General features: G+C 36.0%; 1 long non-coding RNA gene and 1 other non-coding gene across 2 annotated transcripts in view; both read right to left on the bottom strand.

Annotated features, from left to right (window-relative positions):
• LOC143654266 (uncharacterized) overlaps positions 1-27,547 on the bottom strand; it is a 220,736-nt gene that overhangs the window by 16,074 nt on the left and 177,115 nt on the right. The gene's annotated exons all lie outside the window — the stretch shown is intronic.
• Positions 25,376-25,482, bottom strand: LOC143654624 (U6 spliceosomal RNA). The gene has a single exon (XR_013161831.1). It is a non-coding gene; the product is annotated as a U6 spliceosomal RNA (small nuclear RNA).

The following is a 27,547-nucleotide window of genomic DNA, read 5'->3' on the forward strand; positions in this document are numbered from 1 at the left end:
CCTTCCAGAAATGTACTTCTGCTGGTTCTTCAGGTTTTGATGTCTACTACAGAAAGAAATTACAGCTTCAGTATTATGGTAGCTAGATTCAGTTGTCAACTTGGCCAGGTGAAGGCACTTAGTTCTGTTCTATGGACATGAGCCAATGGTACGTGAACCTCATCTGTTGCTGATTACATCTGCAGTAGGCTAGGAGGCATGCCTGCTATAATGAATGATGTTTGATTTAATTGGCTGGTGCTAAAATGAGAGAGTGCAACGTAGCACAGCCCAAGCAGCTCAGCATACCTCATCTCAGCACTCACAGCTCAGCCCAGGCCTTTGGGGATGCAGAAAGAAATCACCCCAAGGAACGTTGTTGGAACCCAGAGACCTGAGAGAAGGCCAGCAGAGATCACCCTGTGCCTTCCCACATAAGAAAGAACCTCAGTTGAAAATTAGCTGCCTTTCCTCTGAAGAACTAATGAAATAAATCCCCTTTTATTAAAAGCCAATCTGTCTCTGGTGTGTTGCATTCCGGCAGCTAGCAAACTAGAACAAGTATTAAAAGGTGTTTCTCTTTGAAAAATGTGGATCCATGATATTCAGGACTTTTGAATTAGTACATAAATGTTTCCTTAATATGCTAATGAGAAAGTCAGTATAGGCACAGGTTTTGTAAGTAGGCCTGCCAGGGTTTTCACCTTTAGGTGAAAAAAGTTTGCTGTATTATTGAAAAAACATCCACTCACACTGAAAGGAAGAAAAAGAGAGAAAGAGAAAGGAATAAATAAAAAAAGAGGAAAAGAAATAGAGAGGGTAGGCAGGGAGGAAAAGAGAGAGGGAGGGAGGGGGAGAGGGAGGGCAAGAGCAAGGGAAGGAAAAGTCAACACTCATTCTATGCTCTCCACTCTGTATTCCCTTCTCCATATCAAGGCTTGGATTTGCAAACCTAATTCTCATCTCCCGCTGATATAATGCTTTCTCATGTGTCCATCTTATGACTTCCTTTCTTTTTCAATCATATTTTCAATTACAAAAAATGTCATTGCCCACAATCTCTCATAAATGGAGTGTTTGTTTTAGAAAGGCTATCAAGTTAGTTCCATTTATGTATAAATCTATGGAACTCTTGCTCAACAGATACATTTGTCAAGCTTGCCTTGTGTTTCCCTCAACTCCCAAATTCTTGAGACTTTTGTCACTCCAGAAAACAATCCTCCTTTTTTCTTTGTTGTTTCATACCACTCTTAAAATAAAATTACCAATATAGTTATTAGTTACAGGGAATAAAAGTTAATTAGTAAATCCCACCTCCAAAGGAGGGAGAGACCTTGATGCAGATCACACTGTTCTGTGCAACTGAATAAAACATCAAGCACATGGAAATCACCTTGTGAAGCTATAAGGAAGAAATGCTGATTTTCCATGTGAGATAAAATTGTGACATTCTAAGCCCAAGGCTTGTCATATAGTAGGAAATGTACAAAGTTGGGTTCTCAAGGGCAAAGGATAAGTCTTTTATATTATAGTATCCCAAAATTCAATATAGCCTGTGACACAACTAAAGTTTTCATGATGGGCCAGCCAGCTAGTTAGCTCATAACCAGGATTTTTCAGAAGAAACCAATAGCTCTTTTACCCTTGAACCTTACATATTAACATAGATTTAAAACATTCCCATGACTGCAGAAAGCTCTGTAGGACAGTATTGCTCTGGAGAACTCAAGGCTTATATTCTCTGTAGTACAACTGGAGAAAGAAGACAGATATGTTTAAGGTAAAATAATAGTAGAAGTGCTATCATAAATTCACGCATATTTAGTTGCCAGGGGAGGGAGAATGATTCTGATTGTTCTAAATTCATTAAGGTGATGATAATGCATGGACGTCTGTGATCAGTATTTCAGACATCATGGAGAAAAGTACACTTGAAGTAGGCATGAATATAAAACTTACATTTATAAGAGAGAGAACCTGGTAAAGAACTTTTTATGAATAAAACAGGATCATCTTGCTGTCTCCATAGAAATGGTATGCTCTCGGCACATTGAAATGACCACATAATAACTCCAAAATCTTTGACCATCTTTACTGAAGATTTCCTTAAATGGGTACCAAAGGGAAATTACACCACACAACACAAACCAAAATATTCTAAAAATCCTCTCTACACAGTAACTTCCACCAACTTATGTCCATCATAGAGTAGCTGCCTTGTAAATCAGAAATTCGCTAGCTAAACTCCTTAAGGGGCACAACAGGCTTTATTTGTCACCCTTTTTAGAGATGTCAGTTTCTTTAATCCTTTTAGTATTGCATGAAAGTAGCATTCATTAACTAAGGTTGACGCATAGGAAGATCTTCCTCACTGCATTACCTTTTACAATTTGACTGCATACTTTAATGGGAATACATTACCAGGCTGTGCAAAAGTTCCCTTATTTTTTGTGACTCTGTTTGTTATCTACCTGCTCCACCTCCTAACATCTTAAGACCATTTATTTGATTTGATCCTTTAAGACAAATGTTTATGACCATGAACTCTAACACTGCAACACAGGCAATCTGAGCTGTTAATGATATCCTCAGCAAGGAGAAACTCATGTAATGCCCTGTGTGGGAACCATACATTCAATCACATGCACATTCTGAGCAATTCAAATCGAAGTTTGAATCTGTGTACTTGAAAACGAGACATGCAGAGTCTAGCTTTCTAGGTGTGTAACTGAAGCCCTTGTACTTTAGGACAGGTGGAAAGTGACACAGAAGTACTAGATGGTAGCTGGTCCCATTCCTAGAAATCACTGGTAATTTCCTAGTCAGACACCAAATAGCATTAGCACGTGTAACTTTCCTCTTTTTTTTTTTTTTTTTTACTTGATCCAGTAATGGCTACAGTGAAGAACAGTTATTAAAAATATTTATGAGGTTATTAACAGAAAATGTCATTACACTGCTAGATTTATTCCTGAGATGGTAGAGGACACTCATAGGGCACACAGCAATATTTAAAACATCTCAGTTGCTCACATTTCTCTTTCCCTTCTATTTTTACCTCAACCTTCCCCCACCCCATCCCCAGCATAGTTACAGACACAGTCTTCAATTTCTGAGTTAACGGAGAGAAAAGAAGTTGTAAATCTATAGTACATATAACCACAGCAAACATTTGAGGGCCAACATTCCATTTCTGCTAATCACAGAAGAAAGAGCTGGGGTTGAGGGAAGTGAAATGACTTACCCATGGTCAAACACTGAGGTAGGGCTATTGTCTTTCTCCTTCACTATCACAGCACAGATACCTAGCATATACCTGGTGCATAATATGTACTCAGTAAAAGGTAAGCAAGTGCGGACAAGATGGACATGAGAGGAAACAAAAAAGGAAGAACCCTGGACCAGGACTGAGAGACCTAGATTAGACTAGGCCAATATATCAGTCTAATCCTTAGTCTTTTTAATGATGAGATTCTGAGAGCTATTGCTTAATTTCCCTGAATCTCAGTTTCCTCATCTTATAAAATAATGGTATTTTTTGAGAGTATTAAGTGCACAGTTTCTTTATATATACATGTGTGTGTGTATATATATATATATATATATATATATATATACACGAGACATGCAGAGTCTAGCTTTCTAGGTGTGTAGCTGAAGCCCTTGTACTTTAGGACAGGTGGAAAGTTACACAGAAGTACTAGATGGTAGCTGGTCCCATTCCTAGAGATCACTGGCAATTTTCCTAGTCAGACACCAAATAGCATTAGCATATGTAACTTTCCTCTCTTTTTTTTTTTACTTGATCCAGTAATGGCTACAGTGAAGAACAGTTATTAAAAATATTTATGAGGTTATTAACAGAAAATGCCATTACACTGCTAGATTTATTCCTAGAGATGGTAGAGGACACTCATATACACACACACATACACACACACACATAGATAGATAGAGATGTATGTACATATTGCTTCTAAGATCAAAATTTGAAAATTTCAAATTTTGGATTTCTTAAACGGTTCATGAATAATAAGATGTTGATTCATTCTCTGTCTGCTTATTCCACAGTTTGACTCTCATACAAATATCTCCCCTAAAACTTGGAGTGTATCTCTTAGAGCTAAGAAGAATATATGGAGTTTTTCCTTTTTATTAAAACAAACTATTCTCCTGTAAAGGATGTTGTAAAGATATCTGAAGAACCCATACTTTTCATTGACCAATATTCTCTATTTTGAATTAACAGATGAGCTATTCTCTATTTTCATTCAGTTGGAATTGGAGCTGCCTGTTTTGTGGAACCATTTTTCACTGTTAAATAAAAATCTGTATTCATTAACTGTATGCACATGGCTCTGAGCAGTGTTCTGATGTAATCCTTCCCTGCAGGAATTTTTTTTATTTTATTACTTCACCCATACAGGGCCAGGACGTACAAGGGTCAGTAAACGAGATGATGTTATGAATGGCTATTCCTCTATCAGGATGTGTGGGTTCTTGGCTTGCTATAATCCAGATCTGAGCTTCAATTATTTGAATTAGGGTGGAATGGTGGGAGGAGCTCAAAAGGTGAAGCCATAACAGTGAGAAACTGAAGGCAGTAGGAAAGCAAGGCTGGAAGAAGTGGAGAACTGGATAAATTCACTGAGTCAAAGATTCAGATATCTATGACAGCTTTTACTTCATAGGTGTCTATAATCTTGGAGTCTTGGGAGAAAAGTTAGAGAACCTACATTAAACAGATGCAGACACTTCTGAAACTTTTCTAGAGGCCCCTTCCAACTCTTCATGCTATTTATCTGAACAAGCTTTAATTCTGAGTCTACTTAATGCATAGAGCTAAGAATTATGCTGCTAGCAAAGCCAGATCAAATAGCACATCACACTTCTATATTTATTTCACCTATGTACATGTAACTGAGAAATTAGGATTTAAGGGATGATTTTAATTACTGAATCATTATATAGACATTTCTTTTTGCTTGCTGGTATACTGGAGTAGATAAAGAGAAATACCTGAAATCTTTGAATTGCAATCCAGCTGTTTGATCTTTGATAATGGTTGTATAGCCATTATCTTGAGCCCTTGTGATTGTAAAAAACTTGACTAAGCTTCACTTATACCCATTTATCCAGTTTTTCAACTTTAGAGTTTGTAATCACTAAAGACAGCCTTTAATGTTTATTGATGAAGGGTCCTGGGTCAGCCCAGAATTAACCCCCACCTCCCGAAGTCCAAAGTTATCTTGATAACCCAGACTGGATCCAACTGAAATGGGTCAGCCTGACATGCACAGTAGCTTAGACTTTAATCTATAAATCACCAATATCTCATTATGATACTTAAACCACACCCATCATCAAATTAAGGCCACCATTTTTTACATACATCTTGTGACTAAGCATGTAATCTGCACATGCTCAATAATTAAAATCACCCTTAATTACATCACCTGGGGTCATTGTGCTTATTACCCTAAAATCTGCCCATCTTTTAACACAAAAACACTATCAGAATTACTGGGGGGGGCGGGTAGCGATGCAAGGGTAGTTCAGTGGTAGAATTCTGCTATGCAGCAGACCCGGATTCAATTCCCAACCCATGCACTTCCCAAAAACAAACAGACAAGCAAAGAAAAAACAAAAATTCAACAAAATGGTGCTGTAATAATGGGATACTCACATGGAAAAAGAATGAAACATGACCCCCGCCATGCAGCATACAAAAAGAAAAGAATTACTGCAGTTCAAGGAGACAGATTTTGGGCCAATAGGCCATCTAATCTCCTACTACGTGCTTAGAACCAAACTTTTCCTTTCTTTGAAACCTGGTGTCTCGAGAATTGGTCATTTGAGTACATTGGGCAAAATAATCCACCACCTCTGTGCAGTAGCATACATGGGGAAATCAAAATGAATCATTTAGAACTGATTCTCCAAAAATAGGTCCGACTACTGCCTTACATTAAACAAGCTACTGACAGAGTTACTATTTTCAGAGCTTACATATACCCTTTTACTAACTATTCAATACTACAAAAACATTTAAATTAGGATGTAAAATTAATTTTTGGCCTTTTGGGGGACCCAGGTGGCTTCCAGTATAAAAATGAAATCAGTGTCCACAGAATAAGACATTCATTTGAAAGGAATCTTGACCACCTGTGTTTTGCAGAATTGGTCACTCAAGCCCAGAGAATTCAGTTATCTTCTAGGATGATTGCTCATGAGAAATTAGAAAGTAGCACAGTAGAAGCTAATGAAGTTTAGGTAAAAAATCTTTATCAAAGATAAAGTTTGAGAATAGAAGGAAGCTTTGTCAGACTCATCAGCACAATCAGCCTTCAGAAATGAGAATATATCTATGCAAATATGCACGTGAGTTTGGGCAGTGGGCATTTTAGATTCAGTGGAAACATTAGCTTCTCTGCACGGCTCTGAGCAGCACTAAAAGAAACTGATTTTTCTTCACAAATGAGGAAAATGTTTGACTAATCTCTGATTGCTCTTTTGCTCCCGTGGTCTTGCCTATTATTAGGTTTCATAGCAAATCAGATTCTTTCATTTGCAATGGCCATAATCATATAAATTATAGGTTTCATTTAGACTCATCTCACCTTTCCCAGTGGGAGGTAGCCTATCATTTTCAGCACACAAAAATAACATTTGCTAATACCAATGATGAATCAAGGATGTTTAATTACACAGCAGATCTTTGTCACCTTTGGGTATCCAAGGACCTTGTGCCTTGTCCAGAGCTTTGTCCCAATGAAAAACATGTGCCATGAAAGTTTGATTTCCACATTGTTCTTTTAAATAATACACACCCATGATAGTTAACAAAAACTGTTATAAGTTGTATTCTGTCTGTTATCAGCACCTACGCCTTCACCTCTTTAGGCTATTAATCTTCATGAGACCTTGGAATGTCTGAATAGTATTCGAACTTGAAAACAGACTATTGGTTTTTTAGGAAATTTCATTTCCATTTCATTTTGACAGTTTCATTTCAACCCTGCATTCTAAATATTTACAAGAGAAGTTGAAGAAAACAGTTTCAGAATCAAGAAACAGGGACAACATGGAGAAATTATGCCTGTATAGAATGGACCACACCCGTGAAATTGTTGCGAAGCTCAAGGGATGGGGGAGAGACAGAGAAATGAGCATTGCTTCATACGATATCTGGTGAGGTGGGGGGACTCATTAACCCCATTTAATAGGTGAAGAACTGAAGTGACTCATCCAAGGTCCCCTAAATTAGGACCCATTCTACGCAACATCTCCTCCAGAAAACATTTCTAAATATTCTCTGCTCCCAAGGTGCAAACAGGGTTTGGTGCTTCTACTACCCATTCTTTCCTAACAACAATACCAGTATCAACCAGAGTAATAACAATTATAATAGTTACAAAAATAGTTGATGTTTCAGGACTTGTTTTATGATGAGCTCTATAACAAGCACATTTATATATCATCTTATTATTCATCGGAGCTCCTGAAAAAGGTTTTAAGAGTTAAGTAACATTCTCAAGATTACAAAACTAATAATTAACTCAACTTGGAATTTAAACAAAAAATTTTAATTCAGAGCAAGCCCTCTTTCTTCTTCTCTCTAACTCGTGGTTTACACATTCCTTAAGCAGAAAGACCTTCTCCCATTTATTTTAGTATTATCTAGAGCCTGCAAAATGACTGGTCCACAGCATGTACTTTGAGAATGTTTGCTGAAGGAATAAACAGATTGGAGCAATCTCAAGTGCAAATCAAGCTGGTATCAACCCAGTGTTTTCTCAATACATCCCCCATACAATAGATTTTTTTTTTTTTTTTAAGGAAAGACAGAGAAGGAAGGAAGGAAGGAAGAAAGGGAAACATTTTCTTGTTTTATTGTATTCTGTTTCTCCGTTTTTTGTTACATGGGCTGGGGCCGGGAATCGAACCGAGGTCCTCCGGCATAGCAGGCAAGCACTTTGCCCGCTGAGCCACCGCGGCCCGCCCCCATCCCCCATACAATAGATTTTAACATATACTTTTTTTTTTTTCTTTTTAACATGGGCAGGTGCCACAATCGAACCCAGGTCTCCAGCATGGCAGGCAAGAACTCTGCCACTGAGCCACCATGGCCAGCCCTTAACATATACTTTTGAAAAGGTAAAATGCTATTCAAATATAAGATAATAGTAGTAAAATTAGAACACTCAGTTAAAGAGATGTTCCTGAATTTGGTTGTATTTGAATCTTTCCCTTTAGATGTAGAGCTGAGGAGTACTTTAGAAAGTTGGATTCTAAAAAGTTTTTGAAGGGTCAGAAAACTAAGATGGCTGTTTCATATACAGGAATTTAATGATGGAATGGAAAGTATCATGAAAAAAACTAGGAAATATGAACGAGGAGGCTACTTTTCCTTGGGTAACCTGCTACATGTTTTATTAAACATTGTGTTCTACTATAGGAAATAGCTCACAAAAGTTTTTAAATAGCCCAAGGATTTCCACATCTAATGATGGACATAGTTAGCCTAAGCCGTAGTCTAAAACCGAAGAGAGTGGTTCCTCTAGCTTTTAAGAATTTGGAAGTAATGAGAGCTCAACACTTTGTGCATGTATTTTTTTACAGATCCCCTTAAGGTTTGAGAATGTGTCCTTTCTCCAGAGACTACAATTAATTTCTCCAGGCTGAATTAGACCTGCTCAACCAAGATGGAACAGAAGACCTTCAAGAAAAATATTGTCAAGAGAAGGGTACATAAAAAGTTAAGATACTACCTGAAAATTTACCTTTAAAAAGTATGGGTAGCTTAACTAGGAAGGAAAATGCTGCTGACTTTTGCCTGAGAAAACTTAATAGAAATTCTTGTTCAGTTTCCTTCTGCCTGAGGTGAATATTTAAACACAGATACAGTACATTCCTTTTGGAGATGGACTATCAAATCACTTGAGAGTCTTTGAATATAAAACACAGAACCAAAGCAAATCCAAAGAATAGTTTAAAAAACTTTACCCACAGCTCTTCAGTCTTCCCAGATCCCAGCTTCGATTAACTCTCCAGTCCACAAAAAACAAATCAGATATTTACATATTTTTTCATACGAAGAAAATAAATGACTTTTGTGGTAAACACAACTCCCCCCCCCCCATTCTAATTAGCAAGTATTTAGATTTAGTAGGTTCCTCAATGGAGTTTTTATACTTATCATTCATTTCAGAAATAGTTGGAGATAGAGAAAGATCCTGATAGGAAAAGATACCAACAGTCAAGTATCTACGAATAAGGATAAACTCCTCATTTTAAATTGATTATACTGAAACTAGAAATTATTTAAGCTTTTGTATGATTAAATTTAACTGAGCCAGTGCTACATTTATAACTGGATTGTTATTATAAGACCCATGACTAAGAATGGTTTCTACATTTTAAATTGTTGGAAAAAAAAGTAAACAAGAATGAGCCTTACGCATGAACATATTACATTCAAATTCAGTGTGCATAAATAAAGTTTTATTGGGACACAGTCATATTCATTCACTTATATATTATCCATGGCTGTTTCACCCTATGATAGAAAAACTGTGTTGTTGTAACAAAGAAAACATAAATCACAAAGATGAAAATATATGCTTTCTGGTCTTCAGAAAAAAAAGCTTGCCAACCCCCATTCTGTGAATATTCTGATGCTCTGGGACAGAACCAATTTCAAATATTATCTTTTTTGGGAATATAAGTATTATAATTGTTGGTTTGTAAAACGTGCTCTCTAACTATGAATCTCTAGCTGAGTAGTATGAAATAATCTGACTCTCAAAACACTTAAGTCCATGGTGAGAAATGCACAGTTGGAACGAGAATTTGCCCTTTGAGCCCTTATTTTTCATTTATAGCTCCAATGTAGAGTTCAAATTTTGACTCCAGCTTATTCAAAACCATGGTCAGGAATAAACAGTTTGTAGAGATATCCTTTGTTCCTATAACCATTTCTTCTGAGCTTATTTGACTACAAGGCATATAACCTGAGCATGTGCAGAAACACTGACTCTTGCCCATCAGATGACCTCTGAGACACCAGGAACAGAAATCACCTCCCTCTTAACCAAAATTATGAGGACAGAGAGACATTGGAAGCAAATCAAAGATGAAAGGTCCTTTCTTCAATAGGGAAAGTCAGGTCTAAAATTCACTTTACTACACATGGACAGCTCTATAATTAACCAATTGGACTATGACAAGTCAAATCTTTCCACTTACGTACCTCTCCCTTCCCATTCCCATAAAATCTCCCTTAACTCTCAGATTGGAAAGAAAGATTAGACCCAGGTCTCCTATCTCCATTCCAGTCAACCTTGCATTAAAGCTCTCTCTTTTCTCAAATTTCCAATACCATAATATTGGTCAGTGGGCATGCTGGGCAGAGAGCCCTTGCTTGGTAACATAGACAACACTGAAGGATCAGAGGATAGTCCTTTAGGAACTATGCGTGATTTAGTTCATTCAATAAGAGCTGTGCTTAGCAAGTTATCAAGGTTTTGTCAACTGCAAAGGCTTGACAGTCCAAAGAAGAATGAGACTCAGTCCTGACCTCACAAAACTACGATCTTATAGAAAAACATCCCCTAAGTTGGGAAAACATGGTATGGGTCTAGGTTTAATCTGATTCTGTGGTTTCTACACCATTATGGGGGTTATTCAGACATTCTTAGTAAAGTGAGAAAAGTACTGCATTGTTAGTATTTCATAAAGCTGAGTTGGCTCCATATAAAGATAATCATGTTTTCCAATTTTATAATATTTATAATTTTTTATGTTAAAACCATCTTATATTTTATGAAATGATGATATATAGTAGATGATGGCTTTTGTACTTGTTCATTTTTTAATGATCTACTTATTAAAGGTCTGTCTATTGCTCAGAATAATAGTATTATTAACAGTAATACCAATGTAATTTTTCAGTCTAGAAACTGCTGGTCTTGTTGCTGAAACGAATAGCCATGTAGTAGAACAGTGGTTGGAAAGGTTTTTAAAAGTGTGATTGGTGTGTTCAAATTGCCCAGGAACATGATTTCCAAGTGGAAGAATTTAAATTTTTAGTAAAAGAGGAGCCATTAAAGGTTTTTGAGCTAGAGAATGATATACTTAGAGCTGTGCTTCAGAATGATTAATTTGGCAGCAGGAGGGATTGGCTGAGGAAAGGACAAGAAGCAGGGAGATCATTCAGTAGACAATTGTGACTGTCAAAATGAGATGCAATGAAATCCTGAAACCAAGGTGTGGCTGTGGGAACAGAATGGAAAGAACCCATGAAGCAAAATGGTAGAAGACTGGACCTGACATTGTAACTAAATTGGATAGTAGAGGTGAGAAAGCAAAAAGAGTCAAAGAAGATGTTCTGGTTTAGTTCTTGGTAACTGGACAGACTTGGGCGTCATAACAGAAATAAGGTGTGGTGAAGGAGGAACAGATTTGGGGGTGACTGCCACATGCAATGCCACTTCTAAAATGAAAAGCAACATCTAGACTAGGTTTAGGCAGAGTATGTGGCCACAGAAAACATGAATTCAACTAAGTGAATTATTTAACACTGCAAGGAACCCTTTATTAAACTGCTTAATGATGCACCTGCCTAAGGCACGCAGTATCAGAAACCTAAGTACTGTATTTCCAGAGGACTATAATTGCAGGGAATTTTGTAGATTTAAGTAAACAATGAGGATTATTCGTGCTTTACCAATAGAGCACCACAGAGGAAACCTGGCTCCTGGATCAGAAACGTCCAACACTCTTATAGATTCCTTGGTTTCCAGACATAATTAGCACCCCCCAATCCTGCAGAAAACCTACATTTTTGTCTACACACTGCATGAGTCTGCCAGCTACCCATTTGGCTCACGGAAAGAACCAGCGAGCTGCAGTGTAAATTATCTACTCCAAAAGCCTTAGTTACCAGCTCGTAGGACCACGGATCATAAGTAATTCTAACAATTCTAAACTTCAAGAATGTAATGAATTATGAGCTTTTCATCAGAAGACAGGAGGATCAATAGAAGCAGAGGGTTTCGAGATAAGCACATTCCATAATTACCGCTTAGGACTGAATAAATCAATTTAATACCACACTTCAGAAAAGTTTTCAAAATGTATTTTCTCCCAGATTTATTAGAGTAATCAAGTGTTGGTTCATGGTTCCATCCCATCTCCTTTTTAATATAACCTTTTAAGGAAATTTAATTTCTACTTCACAAGGAGTTGCATAAAACATCAATTCTCTATAACTGGATTTGACACATTTATGTTTTATTTTTTTCCCCAGAGGAGATGAATCAATCACTTAGTTACTTCTCAATTTATCTTATTTTTCAGTGAGCCAGCAACTTGAATTTATCAGGCTTTTTTAGCAATTAGGTAATTTATAGGTATTTAAATATTCTTTTACATGCAATCTAATAGTTCAGGTAATGAGGCTGAAATAGACTGCGTGTCAAGCCGGACACTTCTTTCAAAGGTAATAAACCTTTCGCAGAATAATTAAAAACACAACTTGCTGATCACCTAAAGAGTCTAGAAAACGATATAAATAATTGAGCACTTTAATACTCAATGCCAATAAATGTAAAGAAAAAGCCATTTGGGTTATTATTGCTGTTGTAAGAAGCAAATTAAAGATTTGCATGGGCCACAAAACAAAGGTGTATATTTGCTTTGTGGCTCAACTATATATATATATTTGATTAAAAATTCACTGGTATTCTAAACAGCACTTTAGAAGTACTAAGGAACAGGATGTTTACCAGCTCAACTGCAAATATGAAATAACTGATGACTCTGAAAGGGAAGAAAGAATCTTGAAACTATTGTAATCGAAATCTCAATGGCATTCTTACTATACTTGTCAACTGGGTATTGTATTTATAAGTTTTAAGCAGGTGTAAATTCCATTAAATATTCTAGAAGAAAATAAAATGAGAGATTTAACAGTATAAAACATATAAGAGTATAGAAAGGGTGAAAAACAGGGTAAATATCAGGAAACTTTTTGTAGGAGGGATAGTCGATGCTAAAGCAAGTTATTAATAACGCTTACAGAGTTTCTTTTGCTATAAAATTAGGAAAAACATATCTATTATTTAAAGAAGGTCAAGATCTCAGAGTAAAAGGGAAAACAGCAGACAGTGGAAGACATGCCAACTTCTCATCCAAAGGCAAGCTAAACCCCTTTTCTGTCCTGCTCTCAGTTCAAAGTGCCACACAGAGACAAAACCTCCTGAGGCCAGATCATAACTTAACCCAAAGAGAAATGACGCTATTTGGAAGTGAATGAAGGATTTTTTTTGGGGGGGGGGGGCGGGACTAATCAATAACAGTTTTGGAAAAAACACCTTTATAACTCAACTTCAATCAGGCAGGGATATTTTGAAAATAAGATATTGAAAGCAATGTTTGTAGAACGTGTCACACCCCTTCATATAATGAAATTTTCATTCTCAACAAAGTGTGAAACAGTCTCCCTGTCCTGCCACAAGTGACTTGCAGAAGGCAACAATTTTGTTATTTTGGTGGGAAGGTTCAAATAAAATATTATTATTATTTTTTAAATTATGTACTTAAAATATTAGGATCATGAAAATGAAATGTTGGTTGTTTATCTTTCACAATGTATTTCAGATACATAGGGTTTTATATCAAGAATAGATCCTGCAGCAAAACAACATTACAGAATGAGAATTTCTTCTAATCTGGGAAATATTAGCCTATATCCTAAATTTTTGCTTGATGGAGAAAATAAGGCTCATCCCCAATAAACATTGTTAATATGTTAATATGCCTTCAGAAATTAAGAATTGCTTTGAAAATATTAACAGCTCATGGAGTTCTACCCACAATATAGCATGTACATAGCCATTCCAGAACTCATTCTTCCCCTTAATATTGAACATTAAACGTGATAATTATATTAATTTCTGAGAATGGCACTTGGCATAGAAACATACACTAACCAAACAGAGAAAGATGGCTTTGAGTCATCAGCACCCCTTGTAAAGGTGGTTGTAACTGGAGTTAATGGCCACTGTGTACTATGAATCACTTGCTGAAATTATTTGCTTCTCTTGAAAATTCTTCTAAGCAGGAATTATAACTGGAGGAATCCCTTTTAGATGCTCAGTTGAAAAATTGAATTTTTCTCCCCTGGTGTGGGCTCTCTACAAGTTCTCTCAGGGTGACTTACTTGCCGATGTTACAAGTGCAACTAATCCTACTAAAGGGAAGATCTGTGTTAAACCTTTTCATTACTCCTTTCAGCTACAGTAAACAATCTTCCAGGGAGAGGGAGGGTAGAGAGGGAAGGAGGAAGTCTAAGCATATGGTTCCTGCTCTCCAGCCACATTGATTCCTTCTTGCATGGCGGCTTTTGACTGTGCACTTTATTTTAGGGCCTTCAGGGGAGCCAGAACGATGCAACCATCTAGCTTAGCACACAGCCCAGTCATCTTAGTAAATGATGAGCTTTGTAAATAGTAAACATGAAAAGCTTAGCAAACAGTAAACAGAGAAAGGGACAAGCAGGAGGCCAATTGTGCTCGTTTGAAAGGACTTAACATGCCCTAGAAAAGTCATGTTTTAACCCTAGTTCAATCTTGTGGGAGCAACAGTTTCTCTTAAACCCTATTTAGTACTGCATTTTGGAAACTTGATTAGAATATCCCCATGGAGATGTGACTCACTCAAGAGTGGGTGTTAAACTGGACACATCTCTACCCATTCCAGGTGGGTCTTGATTACGTTACTTGAATCCGATAAGAGAGGAAATATTTTGGAGAAAGCAGATTTAGAGAGAGCAGAAAAGGACAATAGAATGGCATAGTCATGAGAAGCAGAGTCTACCAGCCAGCGACCTTTGGATATGAAGAAGGAAAACACTTTCCGGGGAGCTTCATGAAACAGGAAGCCTGGAGAGAAAGCTAGCAGATGATGCTGTGTTCACCATGTGCCTTTCCAGATGAGAGAGAAACCCTGACTGTGTCCACCATGTGCCTTCTCACCTGCGAGAGAAACCCTGAACTTCATGGGCCTTCTTGAACCAAGGTATCTTTCCCTGCATGCCTTGGACATTTCTATTCTGATTGGGACATTTTCTCGGTCTTAGAACTGTAAACTAGCAACTTATTAAATCCCCTTTTAAAAAGCCATTCTGTTTATGGTATATTGCATTCTGGCAGCTAGCAAACTAAAATACCAATTAATGTTGATTTTCAGACACCATGAAGAACTGACCTCTAGCAGAATAGAATCATCCCCTTTTATATCACAGACTTAAAAACATGAATAACCATCAGAAGGTACATCTATAACAGCCCTAGTTATTTAAAGAGGGGAAAAAAGTGGGTGGATCCTGAAGAAGTCACATTAGTTAAAAAAAATTGCACATTGCTAGGTATCTACTCAAAGGACTTAAGGGCAAAGACACAAACGGACATTTGCACACCAATGTTTATAGCAGCGTTATTTACAATTGCAAAGAGATGGAAACAGCCAAAATGTCCATCAACAGACGAGTGGCTAAACAAACTGTGGTATATACATACGATGGAATATTATGCAGCTTTAAGACAGAATAAACTTATGAAGCATGTAATAACATGGATGGACCTAGAGAACTTTATGCTGAGTGAGACTAGCCAAAAACTAAAGGACAAATACTGTATGGTCCCACTGATGTGAACCGACATTCGAGAATAAACTTGGAATATGTCATTGGTAACAGAGACCAACAGGACTTAGAAACAGGGTAAGATAATGGGTAATTGGAGCTGAAGGGATACAGACTGTGCAACAGGACTAGATACAAACACTCAAAAATGGACAGCACAATAATACCTAATTGTAAAGTAATCATGTTAAAACACTGAATGAAGCTGCATCTGAGCTATAGGTTTTTTTTTTTTGTTTGTCTGCTTGTTTGTTTGTTTGTGTCTTTTTTTTACTATTATTATTATTTTTATTTTTTTCTCTATATTAACATTCTATATCTTTTTCTGTTGTTTTGCTAGTTCTTTTCCTAAATCGATGCAAATGTACTAAGAAATGATGATCATGCATCTATGTGATGATGTTAAGAATTATTGATTGCATATGTAGAATGGAATGATTTCTAAATGTTGTGTTAATTTCTTTTTTTCTTTAATTAATAAAAAAATATTTTAAGAAAATTGCAAAGAGTCTTTGAGATTAATACACAGGATGACCTTTTTCAGCTGGCATTAGGACACTGTCAATTTCATATTCCAACATGGCCATAAAGACACTTTTATCTTGTGCTCAATATGTAATTGAATCTTTGGTTTCTGAAAAAAATAAATGTAAGATGAGTAGAAATTGTTCTAATTATTTTACAGTAAAAGTAACGTTTTTATGATCTTTTGCCTCATCTATGACACCAAATATCTGATACTCTTTTGTGTTCCTTTCCTAGATAGTCATACAACTATGTTAATGAGGAAAAGAAATGTAGTATAGCAATTAAAAGGGTTGACTTGAAAATAAGAAAAGCAATAGTTTGACACCAAAATCATCTACTTCTAGCTATGTGATCTTAGGAAAATAATTTGACTTTTCTGTGTCTTAACTTTTTTTAACAATAAAATAAAAATAATATCCATTTACAAGACAGCAGTATGAAGAGATAATATAGATAGCTCCCGGTATACATGTCCAAAGTTACTTGTTATTCTTATTATTACAGTGTTGCTATACTTGTTATTCTTGTTATGATGGGATTGTTACTGTTGTTGTAAATGATTTCTTTCCACCAGAACTTGATTCTTCCCCAGGGGTTAAGTATATTCAACTATTTAAAGACAATAGACATATTCTTAGTTTCATGCTCACAGACCACAACTGACTTAAAATGTTCTTAGTTAGAAATGAGAATATTCAATTTGGAAAGGAAATTTCTGTACTATGACAGAAATTACCATGTCTTCTTATCAGCATTAAAACATTTTTAATTATCTCTTCTAGTAGAATGAAGGAATAAAATGAAGGCTATGTCGGTCAAATTCATCAGGAAGAAGATTAGTGAAAAACACTCAGTATAAGTGTTATAAATTATGAAAATTTGGGTGATAACTTGACTTTGATGAAGCAAGGATTGTTGAGAAGGCAAACAAAAAGCTCTAAAAAAAAAGTGCTGTGGGATCTCTGTAAGTGGTCTCTTTATAAATATAGTGCATTAATGCTGGTACTCCAAAGAAAATTTAATCATAATACAAAGTCCCCATAAAAATCAAAAGTCCTCTTAGCTGGAGAAAGTTTTTGTCCAACCTCGAAAGGACATTCAGAATATATCAATGCCTGTCCTTGCAATTTTATTTAAATTGCAAATTCAGATCTCTCTACACTACTATGTTTTCCTTTCATTTGTTAATGTTACCCTTCTAGAAGGAGAATTCATGAGTCAAAAAGCTCTACCTGACAGGTAGACACTCCCCAGAGGTTACCTGCTACAGAGCCAGTGCAGAATGAATCTGGAAACAATCCACTTGTGGAAAGATTTGGAAAAAAAAAGTCTAAAGATTTAGTGTTTGCATGTTCAAGTTCAGGTCATTTCTGTTTCAGTTTGTCTTTGATTGGCAGTGTGGCTACCTCTAAACATTTTCATCTCAGGAAAGGATAAGTCAGCATAAGGAATCCATCAAGGCGGCAATTACTATTAATGCTAGAGAACTGGAGACCTAAAATGTGTTCAAGCAATAAATCCTGTGTTCAAGAAGAGACTCATACTACTCTTTAGCTCAGGCAGGCAAGTCCATGCTATAGAAACAAGAAAATCTATTGCCCATCACAGACCTTGAGAGGTTTAATCTCTCATCAACCTCATTTGACAGATCAGGTTGCAGCAGAGAGAAATGGACCACAAAGAACTTCTTGATGATATATAGCAAGGGTAATTGAAATATAGTCATACAGTTATTCATCTAAACATCTGACATTTATTGAAGATCTACAAAGTGTATGGATCCCATACAGTCCCACAGAGTTCATAGTCTACTAGAGGTAAGACTTATAATTATCTAATTACAATGCAAGAAAGAATTTTATAAGTGTGGTTATAAATTCACTACTGTCTGCAGCTATGGTTATGGCTTCCAATAGCCATTCAGCAAGACAAAAAATACTAAAATAAGATATTCTGGAATATCAAAATGCACAATTCTTTGTGCAGAAAATTATAAAATATTATCAAAGGACAAAAAATTCATGAATGCAAAGATATACCTTACTCATGGAAGGGGAGGTGAAATAATGTAAAGTCGCCAGTGCCTCCCTAATTAAACTACTGAATTAAAACAATGTAAATCATATTAAAATACAAACAAAGTTTTCATGGTATCCAAATATATATATGCATATATATATATGTAAAACCAAAACACCAAGAAGAGTAAAGACAATTTTGAAGAACAAGGGGGGAAGGAGAAAACTTACTATATATATTTAAAGTTAATTGTAGTTAAAATAGTATGATGTTGGCATAGAAATAGACAATTGACCAACAACCAGACTAATGATAACAGAAAAAAAGACTCATGAATATATTAAAACCTGATAATACACCTGTTCTGGTTTACCAGCTGCCAGAATGCAATATACCAGAAACAGAATGGCTTTTAAAAAGGGGAATTTAATAAGTTGCTAGTTTACAGTTCTAAGGCCAAGAAAATGTCCCAATTAAAACAAGTCTATAGAAATGTCCAATCTAAGGCATCAATCCAGGGAAAGATACCTTGGTTCAAGAAGGCTGATGAAGTTCAGGGTTTCTCTCTCAAGTGAGAACGCACATGGCGAACACAGTCAGGGCTTCTCTCTCAGCTGGAAGGGCACATGGCAAACACGAAGTCATCTGCTAGCTTTCTCTCCTGGCTTCCTGTTTCATGAAGCTCCCCGGGATGCGTTTTTCTTCTTCATTTCCAAAGATCGCTGGTTCATGGATCTCTGTTTCATGGCGCTGCAGCATTCTCTGCTCTCTCTGAATCTCTCATTCTCCAAAATGTTTCCTGTTTTATGGTACTTCAGAAACTAATCAAGACGCACCCAAATGGGTGGGGCTACATCTCCCCTAATCCAGTTTAACAACCGCTCTTGATTAGGTTACATCTCCAGGGAGATGATCTAATTACATACAGCATTGAATAGGGATAATTCTGCCTCTATGAAATGGGATTTTGATTAAAACATGGCTTTTCTAGGGTACAATCATCCTTTCAAAACAGCACAACATGAAAGGTGGCATTATTTAATAAACAGTGCTGAGATAATTGTTAATTCATAAGGAGCTGCCCCTCACATAATGCTCCAAAACAAATTCCAGATATAATAAACATCTAATTGCAAAAAGAAAACTTTCAATAATTCTTTCTAAAGAAAACATAGGAATGCATTTAATGACCAAAGCATTGAGAATGAATTAGCAAAACAGAAAATGAATAACCATAAGAGAAAAGATTAATGCATTGAAAATGATTGTACAATAGTAAAACTTTAATAAATCAACTGTACAATGTTAGAAGATATCAGTAATAAATAAAAGTGACAAAGATTTTATATTTAGAACATCCAAATCTCTCTCCTTATTTTCACATAAGTGATCTATGAACTGAATTGTATAAAATGGGCAAAGGAAATGAATAGCAATTCACATAAGAGAAAACACAAATAGTTGATGATTAAATGAAAAGATCTCAACAGAAAGTCTGAGAAATGCAAATGTAAATAATGGCATATCATTCCATGTCCACAACTCTTTCAATTAATTTTTTTCCATATGCTGTATGGTAGGGTCATATTCCATTATTTTTCCATGTGAGCATCCCATTATTGCAGCACCATTTGTTGAAGTTTTATTTGTTTGTTTTTTGGGGGAAGTGCATGGACCTGTAATTGAACTCAGGTCTCTTGCATGGCAGGCAAGAATTCTACCACTGAACTACCCTTGCACCTCTGAATTAATTTTTTAACTCTGAAAATGCCAAGTATTGGCAAGAATATAGAATGCAATTTGCATAATATTTTGGTGGTAGTGTAAGTTGGAATAACTATTATTTAACAGTATTTTGACAATATTTCACAGAGTAGGGGATGTAGAACTTCCTTACATCAAGCAATTTCTTTCTTAGGTATATACTTCTGAAAAACTCAGGGGAGTAAACAAGGAGGGATATAAATATTGTTCACATCATGGTTTGCAACAGTGAAAAGATAAAAAAAAAGCCCAAGTATCTATTATAGGAGAATGTAAATATATTGTGGTAAAGGCATGTAATAGACTATAAAGCAGCAGTGTAAATGACCTAAATATATGTCTATATCTATACCTCTATCACTACATATTTGCCAAGGTAAATTTCAAAAAGTAATATGAAAATGATGCTGCAATAATGGGAGAGTCACATGGAAAAAGAATGAAATGTGACTCCCAACATACAGCAAACAAAAAAATAAATAATGTTGAGTAAATAAAGGAAGTTGCAGGTTGAAAATATATTGTGATCATATTCATATAAAGTATAATAATATGCAAAACATTATATTACTATACTACATAAAATAGTACATAACGCATATTAATATGTATGTATATATATGTGCTGGTTTGAGGCTATTATGTACCCCAGAAAAGTCATATTCTTTATCCTAGTTCAATCTCTGGGGAATGAATTATTGTTTGGATGGGATCTTTTTGATTAAGTTGTTTCCACGGAGATATGACTCACCCAGTTGTGGGGGGACATTTTGATTGGGTGGTTTCCACGGAGATGCATCTCTGCCCATTCAAGTCAATTACATCTTAATCGGCTTACTGGAGTCCTGTAACAGGGAAACATTTTGGTAAAAGCTCAGAGCTGACACAGACAGAAACATTTGGAAATGCAAATGCCCCCAGGCAAATGCTCTGAAACCAGAAGCCAAAGGGCCAGTAGATGCCAGCCACATGCCTTCCCAGATTGGCCTTTCTTGAGTCAAGGTATCTTTCCCTGATGCCTTAGTTTGGACATTTTTATGACCTTAGAATTATAAACATGTAACATAATAGATTTCCCTTTATAAAAGCCAGCCCATTTCTGGTATATTGCATTTCTGGCAGCATTAACAGCCTAAAACAATATAATTTTAATTTACAGCTGAGTACAAAATATTGACAAATGTTAAGGACATGCATGAGGATGACAACAAATCCAATGTAGCGCTTATCTCTGGAGTATAAAAGAGAATGAGATCAGGGAAAAAGGAAAAGAAAGAATCAATTGTAGCTGTAAAGAGAGCAAGAACAAGAGGTAAAGTACAAGGTAAATTAAAATTGGCAAAATACTAGATTTGCTTAAGGTAGGTGGTGAGTGCAGAGGTTAGTAATGATATCCATATTTCCTTCTATTTGAAATAATTCATTAATACTATTTAATAGTTAAGTTGGCTCAAGAGTAGGAAGAATTTCTAGGCTAAAGTATTTGAACTTGGACCACTTAATGAGGAGTCCTTGCAGGATTTTAAATTATGAAGTAACGAAATAAAGATCTCACATTCCTCAACTTCATGTCGACTCTCATTAACTGCAAATAAATATGATTCTCCTCATTTGCTGCAAATAAATATGATCAGCCCTGACCTATTTCTCAAAAAACAATATAAGGCTATCTTTTTTACTTCTTCACTTGACTGGCCAGTATTACATGTCCTGAAGAGGGTTCCTGAACTTCCTTCTGAAACTTGTTCCTCCTGCAGTCTGCCCACTTCCTTGTAAATTTCTGCCTACAAATTCCTAATTTCTACACTTTGCTTTATTTTTATCCCACATCTTTGTTTTACTCTCCCCATGTGCCCTCTACTCCAGCTCACTGGTCTTCCTTTCATGGGAGACAAAAAACACACCCACCTCAGAACCTTCACACTAGCTTTTATTTTTACACTGAAGAATTTACAGAAACTCCTTCCCCATATCATTCAGCTGTAAATGCTCAAATGCCACCTTCTGATTGTACTTTTTTCTTATAATTGCAACCCTCCTTCCACTGCCCTGCATTCTTTGTCCTCTCCTTTCTTGATTTTTTTCCTCTAATGCACACAGCACCATCATATCTCTATATCTTATTTTATTTGATGTCTGTGTTCTCTAACTAGAACATAAGCTCCAAGAGGGAATGGTATTTTGTTACTGCTTTATTCTCTAGGGCCCAGAACATGATCTGGCACACAATGGATGAATAAAAAAAAAAAATGAAAATGCATTCAGGGCAGAAGCAGAGAGAAAAATCTGCATTTCAAAGAAACTTCCCAATTATTCTACTGCCTACTCCAAATGGTTCCATTTTCTCTCAAACAAGTGATTCCCTGAAGAAACAGCCTTTTACCCAGTTGAACCCACTAATACTCCTGAGGATGTAGGGCTTGGCAGCCACCTGGGCAATTGTGAGCAGATGTTCAGTAACCAGAGGTCTATAAATGGGATTTATGCTTTTTAGGTAAGCTGAATTTTTATAATTTATAATAATAAAATTTTGTTATAAAATTTTTATAATAAAATTCCTTGTGTCTCCAGATGTGGTAGGTTGGGTTCCAGATTACTGCTGTGGGTTCAAGTGTAAAATTGTAATGAGAGCAAAGGTCCCACCTTTTACAGCATCTCCTTACTAATTAGAGGTCACAAGGCCATCAAAAACCACATTTCTTGCTCAATCTTGATTTATATAACTTTCAAGGAAAAAAATACACCTCCCAGAGAGTCCTGGATTAGATGATACTAATAGTCCACATCTGGAATACATTTACAGCATGTTTGAACTGATTTTATTTCCATTATCTCATGTGATCTTCACACAAAGCAGCTAGTGATAGCAATAGGACCAGAATTATTCCCATATGGCATAAAAGGCCATTCAAACACAAAAAGCTTTGTTAATGCTTAAGATCACAGTAAATTCATCAAGGACTTTGAATCTTTCTGCTAAATATATCACTCTTTAACGCTTCCTGCAGCACTGCTGTGCTATAAAAAGGGGACTAAGAAGCTTCAATGCATAATTATGAACCTGAGATCAAAAGGTGTTTTTAAGTCTGTGTCACAGAAGATCTGGTAAGAAAATGCAAACTGTAAAGACATTAAAGTGCCACATAAGAAACCCATAAGCTTGTAGTAGGGAAAAAAAAATTTCTTTGAAGGAGATAATTTAGTACAAATAAAATTGTAGTTTACTGCACATTGAAAAAGCATATTCCCTTTGTTTCTCTTCTAAATTACAGGTAATAGCAATCACTTATACAGGAAAGGAAGCGTGACAGAATATTTTAAATCCCCTAAATTCATTAAAATCCTTAACTGGCTGGATTCAAAGTACCCTCCCCTTGGATCTTTTAAAATATTATTATAATTGAAATTTAGTCAATATGCTGTTCTGATTACTATTATACATGAAGAAGTTATTAGCACTGTACATTCAGGATGCCATAACGACTAGCTGATTAACTATAGGGGATAAAAAGACCAATTCATGGTTAGTGCTATAAAGAAGAAATAATGGTCGATTCACTTAAAATTTAATTATCAATGATTGTGTTGGTAGAGTTTGTCATTTCTCAATTATGTTCACTTACCTGTTTAAGATACAGAAATCTACAACTCCTCTGCCACAAATGCACTCCACCAAGTGAGTTTAAATTTGCAAAATACTCTGCTGTATAAGGTAGATTAATAGTCAAATGTACCTGGTACTATAACCATGATTATAACTGTCATCATTTATGATTCTGCTGGTATGTAAAACAAATTTTTCTTAAGCTTTTTTACCAAAATAAATAAATAAATAAATAATAAGGTATACTGCTTACAGTCTACCCTGGATATATACAGATGCCTTGTTTAACAGCAAATATACACACACACACACACACATAGTAAAGAGAGAAGAGAAACCTTGATGGGAAGAAAAAGATAGAGTTTTAACTTTATTTAATGTATTGGGGGTTTTTAAGTCCAGACCACCATATATTTTGGCCAAGTAGAAGAATTAGCATAAAAACAGGTCCCTCATTTCTACCTCTTTACTGGACCAGAATTTCTCAAACTATTTTTGATAAAGGACAGTTATTCTTTTTCTCCCTCCAATCCACCACAGATGAATATTTTTATAAAATGCAGTAAATGTGGATTACTAGAAAAGTGACATACAAAATCCATAGCATGCAATATCCAAGCCCATTTTAATTATTAGATTCAATAGGAATACAATTCTTCTAGCCAATTACTATTGGCCAAAATATGCTTACAGTGAATGTTTACTGTACATGAGGCATTGTTCTGTGTTCTACATATACATTATATTATTAAAGCCTCACAATATTCCTTTGATTTTTTATAATTTTAAAGTGTCTATAATTATCAATCCCATTTTACAAATAATGAAACTGAGGCTCAGAAAAATAATTAAAATTTTTCCAAAACTTTTACTTTTAACTGCTGCTATTTTCTTTTTCTTCTAGAACTTAAATGACCAAATGCCAATGGCACATCTTCACTTGGAGTTCCAGTACCTAAAATTCAATATTGGACATAATTAAACATAATCTCTCTCCACTTATATATTTCTCACCTTGTATTTTGTATTCAACTTGGAGCTTCTAGTGGCCATCTTAACTGCTATGTGGAGAGAAGCTGCCTTTGAATTAAGCCAAGGAAAGATTAAGCTGAGACAACAAACGAAAGGGATTCAATCACGTCTGAAGCCAGGGCCATTATAGAACTCCTCAGGTACAGAAGCCACAAATTAACATATTTTATTTTAAACTAGTTCACACTGGGTTTATTTTTCTCGCACTTCTAAGACTTCTGGTCCACACACAGCTCAATGTAAGAGACCTACATCAAGACAGCTCAAAACTGTGACAGACTGATGTGTAGATACCACTGAGCAGACCAAGACAAATACGGAGGAATTACTTGAGACATGGAGTCAGCAATCCTAGACCACAAGCCTGGAGCACAGACTCTCAATCTAAGAGAACGAGGTGAACAATAACTTGACATAGCCTATTCTTTTTTCAGGAGCTAAGGTGTTACTTTAAGTGTATTAGCCAAAGCAGTCCAGGTGGAATACTTTTGGAAATCAAGACCAGCTTTAGTGATTGGGACCATGGTATAGCAGCAATGTTACAACCATGTAAAGACAAATTACGCTGAGAAAAGCAAAATATGGGGGATTAAGAGTATCTTGATGTATGTAAGAGATTGCTAAGTAGACTGATAGTACCATAAAGGATGAGATCATATCCAACCTTCAGGTGGGGTGAGAATCCCACCCCCAAGATAATAGAGGAAAATAGATCATGGATTTTTTTATTATAATTATTATTTTAAAATATGGAACGCTTAATGAATTTGCTTGTCATCCTTGTGCAGGGGCCATTCTCATCTTCTCTGTATCGTCCCAATTTAAGTATATGTGCTGCCGAAGCGAGCACTTTTTAATTTTTTTTAAACATAACAACATACAAACATGAACATTTTTACCATATGATCATTCCATTCTTGGTATATAACCAGTAATCCCAATATCATCACATAGTTGTATACTCATCACCATGATCATTTCTTAGAACATTTGCATCACTTCAGAAAAAGAAATAGAAAGAAAAAAATCTCATACATACCATATCCCTTTCTCCTCCCTTTCATTGATTGCTAGTATTTCCATCTACCCACTATATTTTAGCCTTTGTTTCCCCTATTTTTTTCTATACCCCTTATCACTTCCTTTCACTGATCACTAGCATTTCAATCTACTAAATTTATTTTAACATTTGTTTCCCCTATTTATTTATTTTTAATCCATATGTTTTACTCATCTGTCCATACCGTAGATAAAAAGAGCATTAGACACAATGTTTTCACAATCACACAGTCATATTGCAAAAGCTTTATCATTATACAATGATACACGGCTTCAAGAAACACGGCTCTACATTTTCAGACACTTCCCTCCAGCCTCTCCAATATACCCTAACTAAAAAGGTGACATCTATATAATGCATAAGAATAACCTCTCGACTCTGTTTGGAATCTCTTAGGCTTTAACATTTATTTTGTCTCACTTCTCTCTTCCCACTCTTGGTCTAGAAGATCTTATTTCCTTGATGCTGAGTCGCAGCACATTCTAGGATTTCTGTCCCACATTGCCAGGAAGGTTTACACCCCTGGGAGTCATGTCCCACACAGACAGGCGGAGGGCAGTGAGTTTGTCTGGCGCATTGGCTGAGAAAGACAGGCCACATCTGAGCAACATAAGAGGTTCTCTGGGGGTGACTCTTAGGTCTAATTTTAAGTAGGCTTAGCCTATCCTTTGTGGGGATAAGTGTCACATGAACTAACCCCAAGACTGAGGGCTTGGATTATTGCTTTGGTTGTTCTCATTTGCTTGTGAGAATACCAGGAATTCTCCACATGGGGAAGTTGAATTTTCCCCCTTTCTTGCCATGCCCCCAAGGGGACTTTGCAAATACTTTTTATTCACTGTTCAAATCACTCTGGGATTTATCGGGACATCACTCTGGACAAACCTACAAAATCTCATGCCCTACTATAGGTTCCATGTATTTATGGTTTTCAATTAAACTGTTCACATAAGTTATATTAGGAAATGCTCTAGACAAATTATAAATTTTGTACCAAATAAACATTTTTTGCTTTAGTCTTACACATAAGTTAAAGTTTTAAAATACGAATTACCATCAATTTTCAACACCCTGCAATAGTGACATTCCTTTGTTCTTCTGCACTCAAAAACATTTTTTAATTTGTACATTTAGTCACTATCATTGTGCACTCTAGGTATTCCTAGCTTATACCATCTCAGTCTTTATCATCTATCTTTCCTTCAGATTTCATTTGTGCCCCCAGCCCTCCTCCCTCTAACATTCTCACATTCAGCTTCACTCAGTGTACTAACATTATTGTATTGCAGTTAGGTAGTATTGCACTATCCATTTCTGAATTTTTACAATCAGTCCTGTTGTACAATCTGTATCCCTTCAGCTCCAATTACCCAATATTTACCCTATTTCTATCTCCTGAGGGTCTCTGTTCTTAACTGCAATACTCAAACTGCAATTCATTCACTAATGTTAGTTCATATCAGTGAGATCATATAGTATTTGTACTTTTGTTTCTGCTTAGTGTCCTCAAGGTCCATCCATGTTGTTATATACTTCATAACTTTATTCTGTCTTACAGCTGTATAATATTCCTTTTCTGTATATACCACAGTTTGTTTAGCCACTCATCTGTTGACAAACATTTGGGCTATTTCCATCTCATGGTAACTGTAAATAATGCTGCTATAAACACTGATGTGCAAATGTCTGCCTGTGCCCTTGCCCTCATATCCTCTGAGTAGATATTTAGCAATGGTATTGCCGGATCATATGGGAATTCTATACTTAGCTTCCTGAGGAACTGCCAAACTGCCTTCCATAGCAGTTGTATCATTTGACATTCCCACCAACAGTGGATAAGTGTGACTCTTTCTCC

This window comes from Tamandua tetradactyla, chromosome 13, assembly GCF_023851605.1.
Source record: "Tamandua tetradactyla isolate mTamTet1 chromosome 13, mTamTet1.pri, whole genome shotgun sequence".
NCBI lineage: Eukaryota > Metazoa > Chordata > Mammalia > Pilosa > Myrmecophagidae > Tamandua > Tamandua tetradactyla.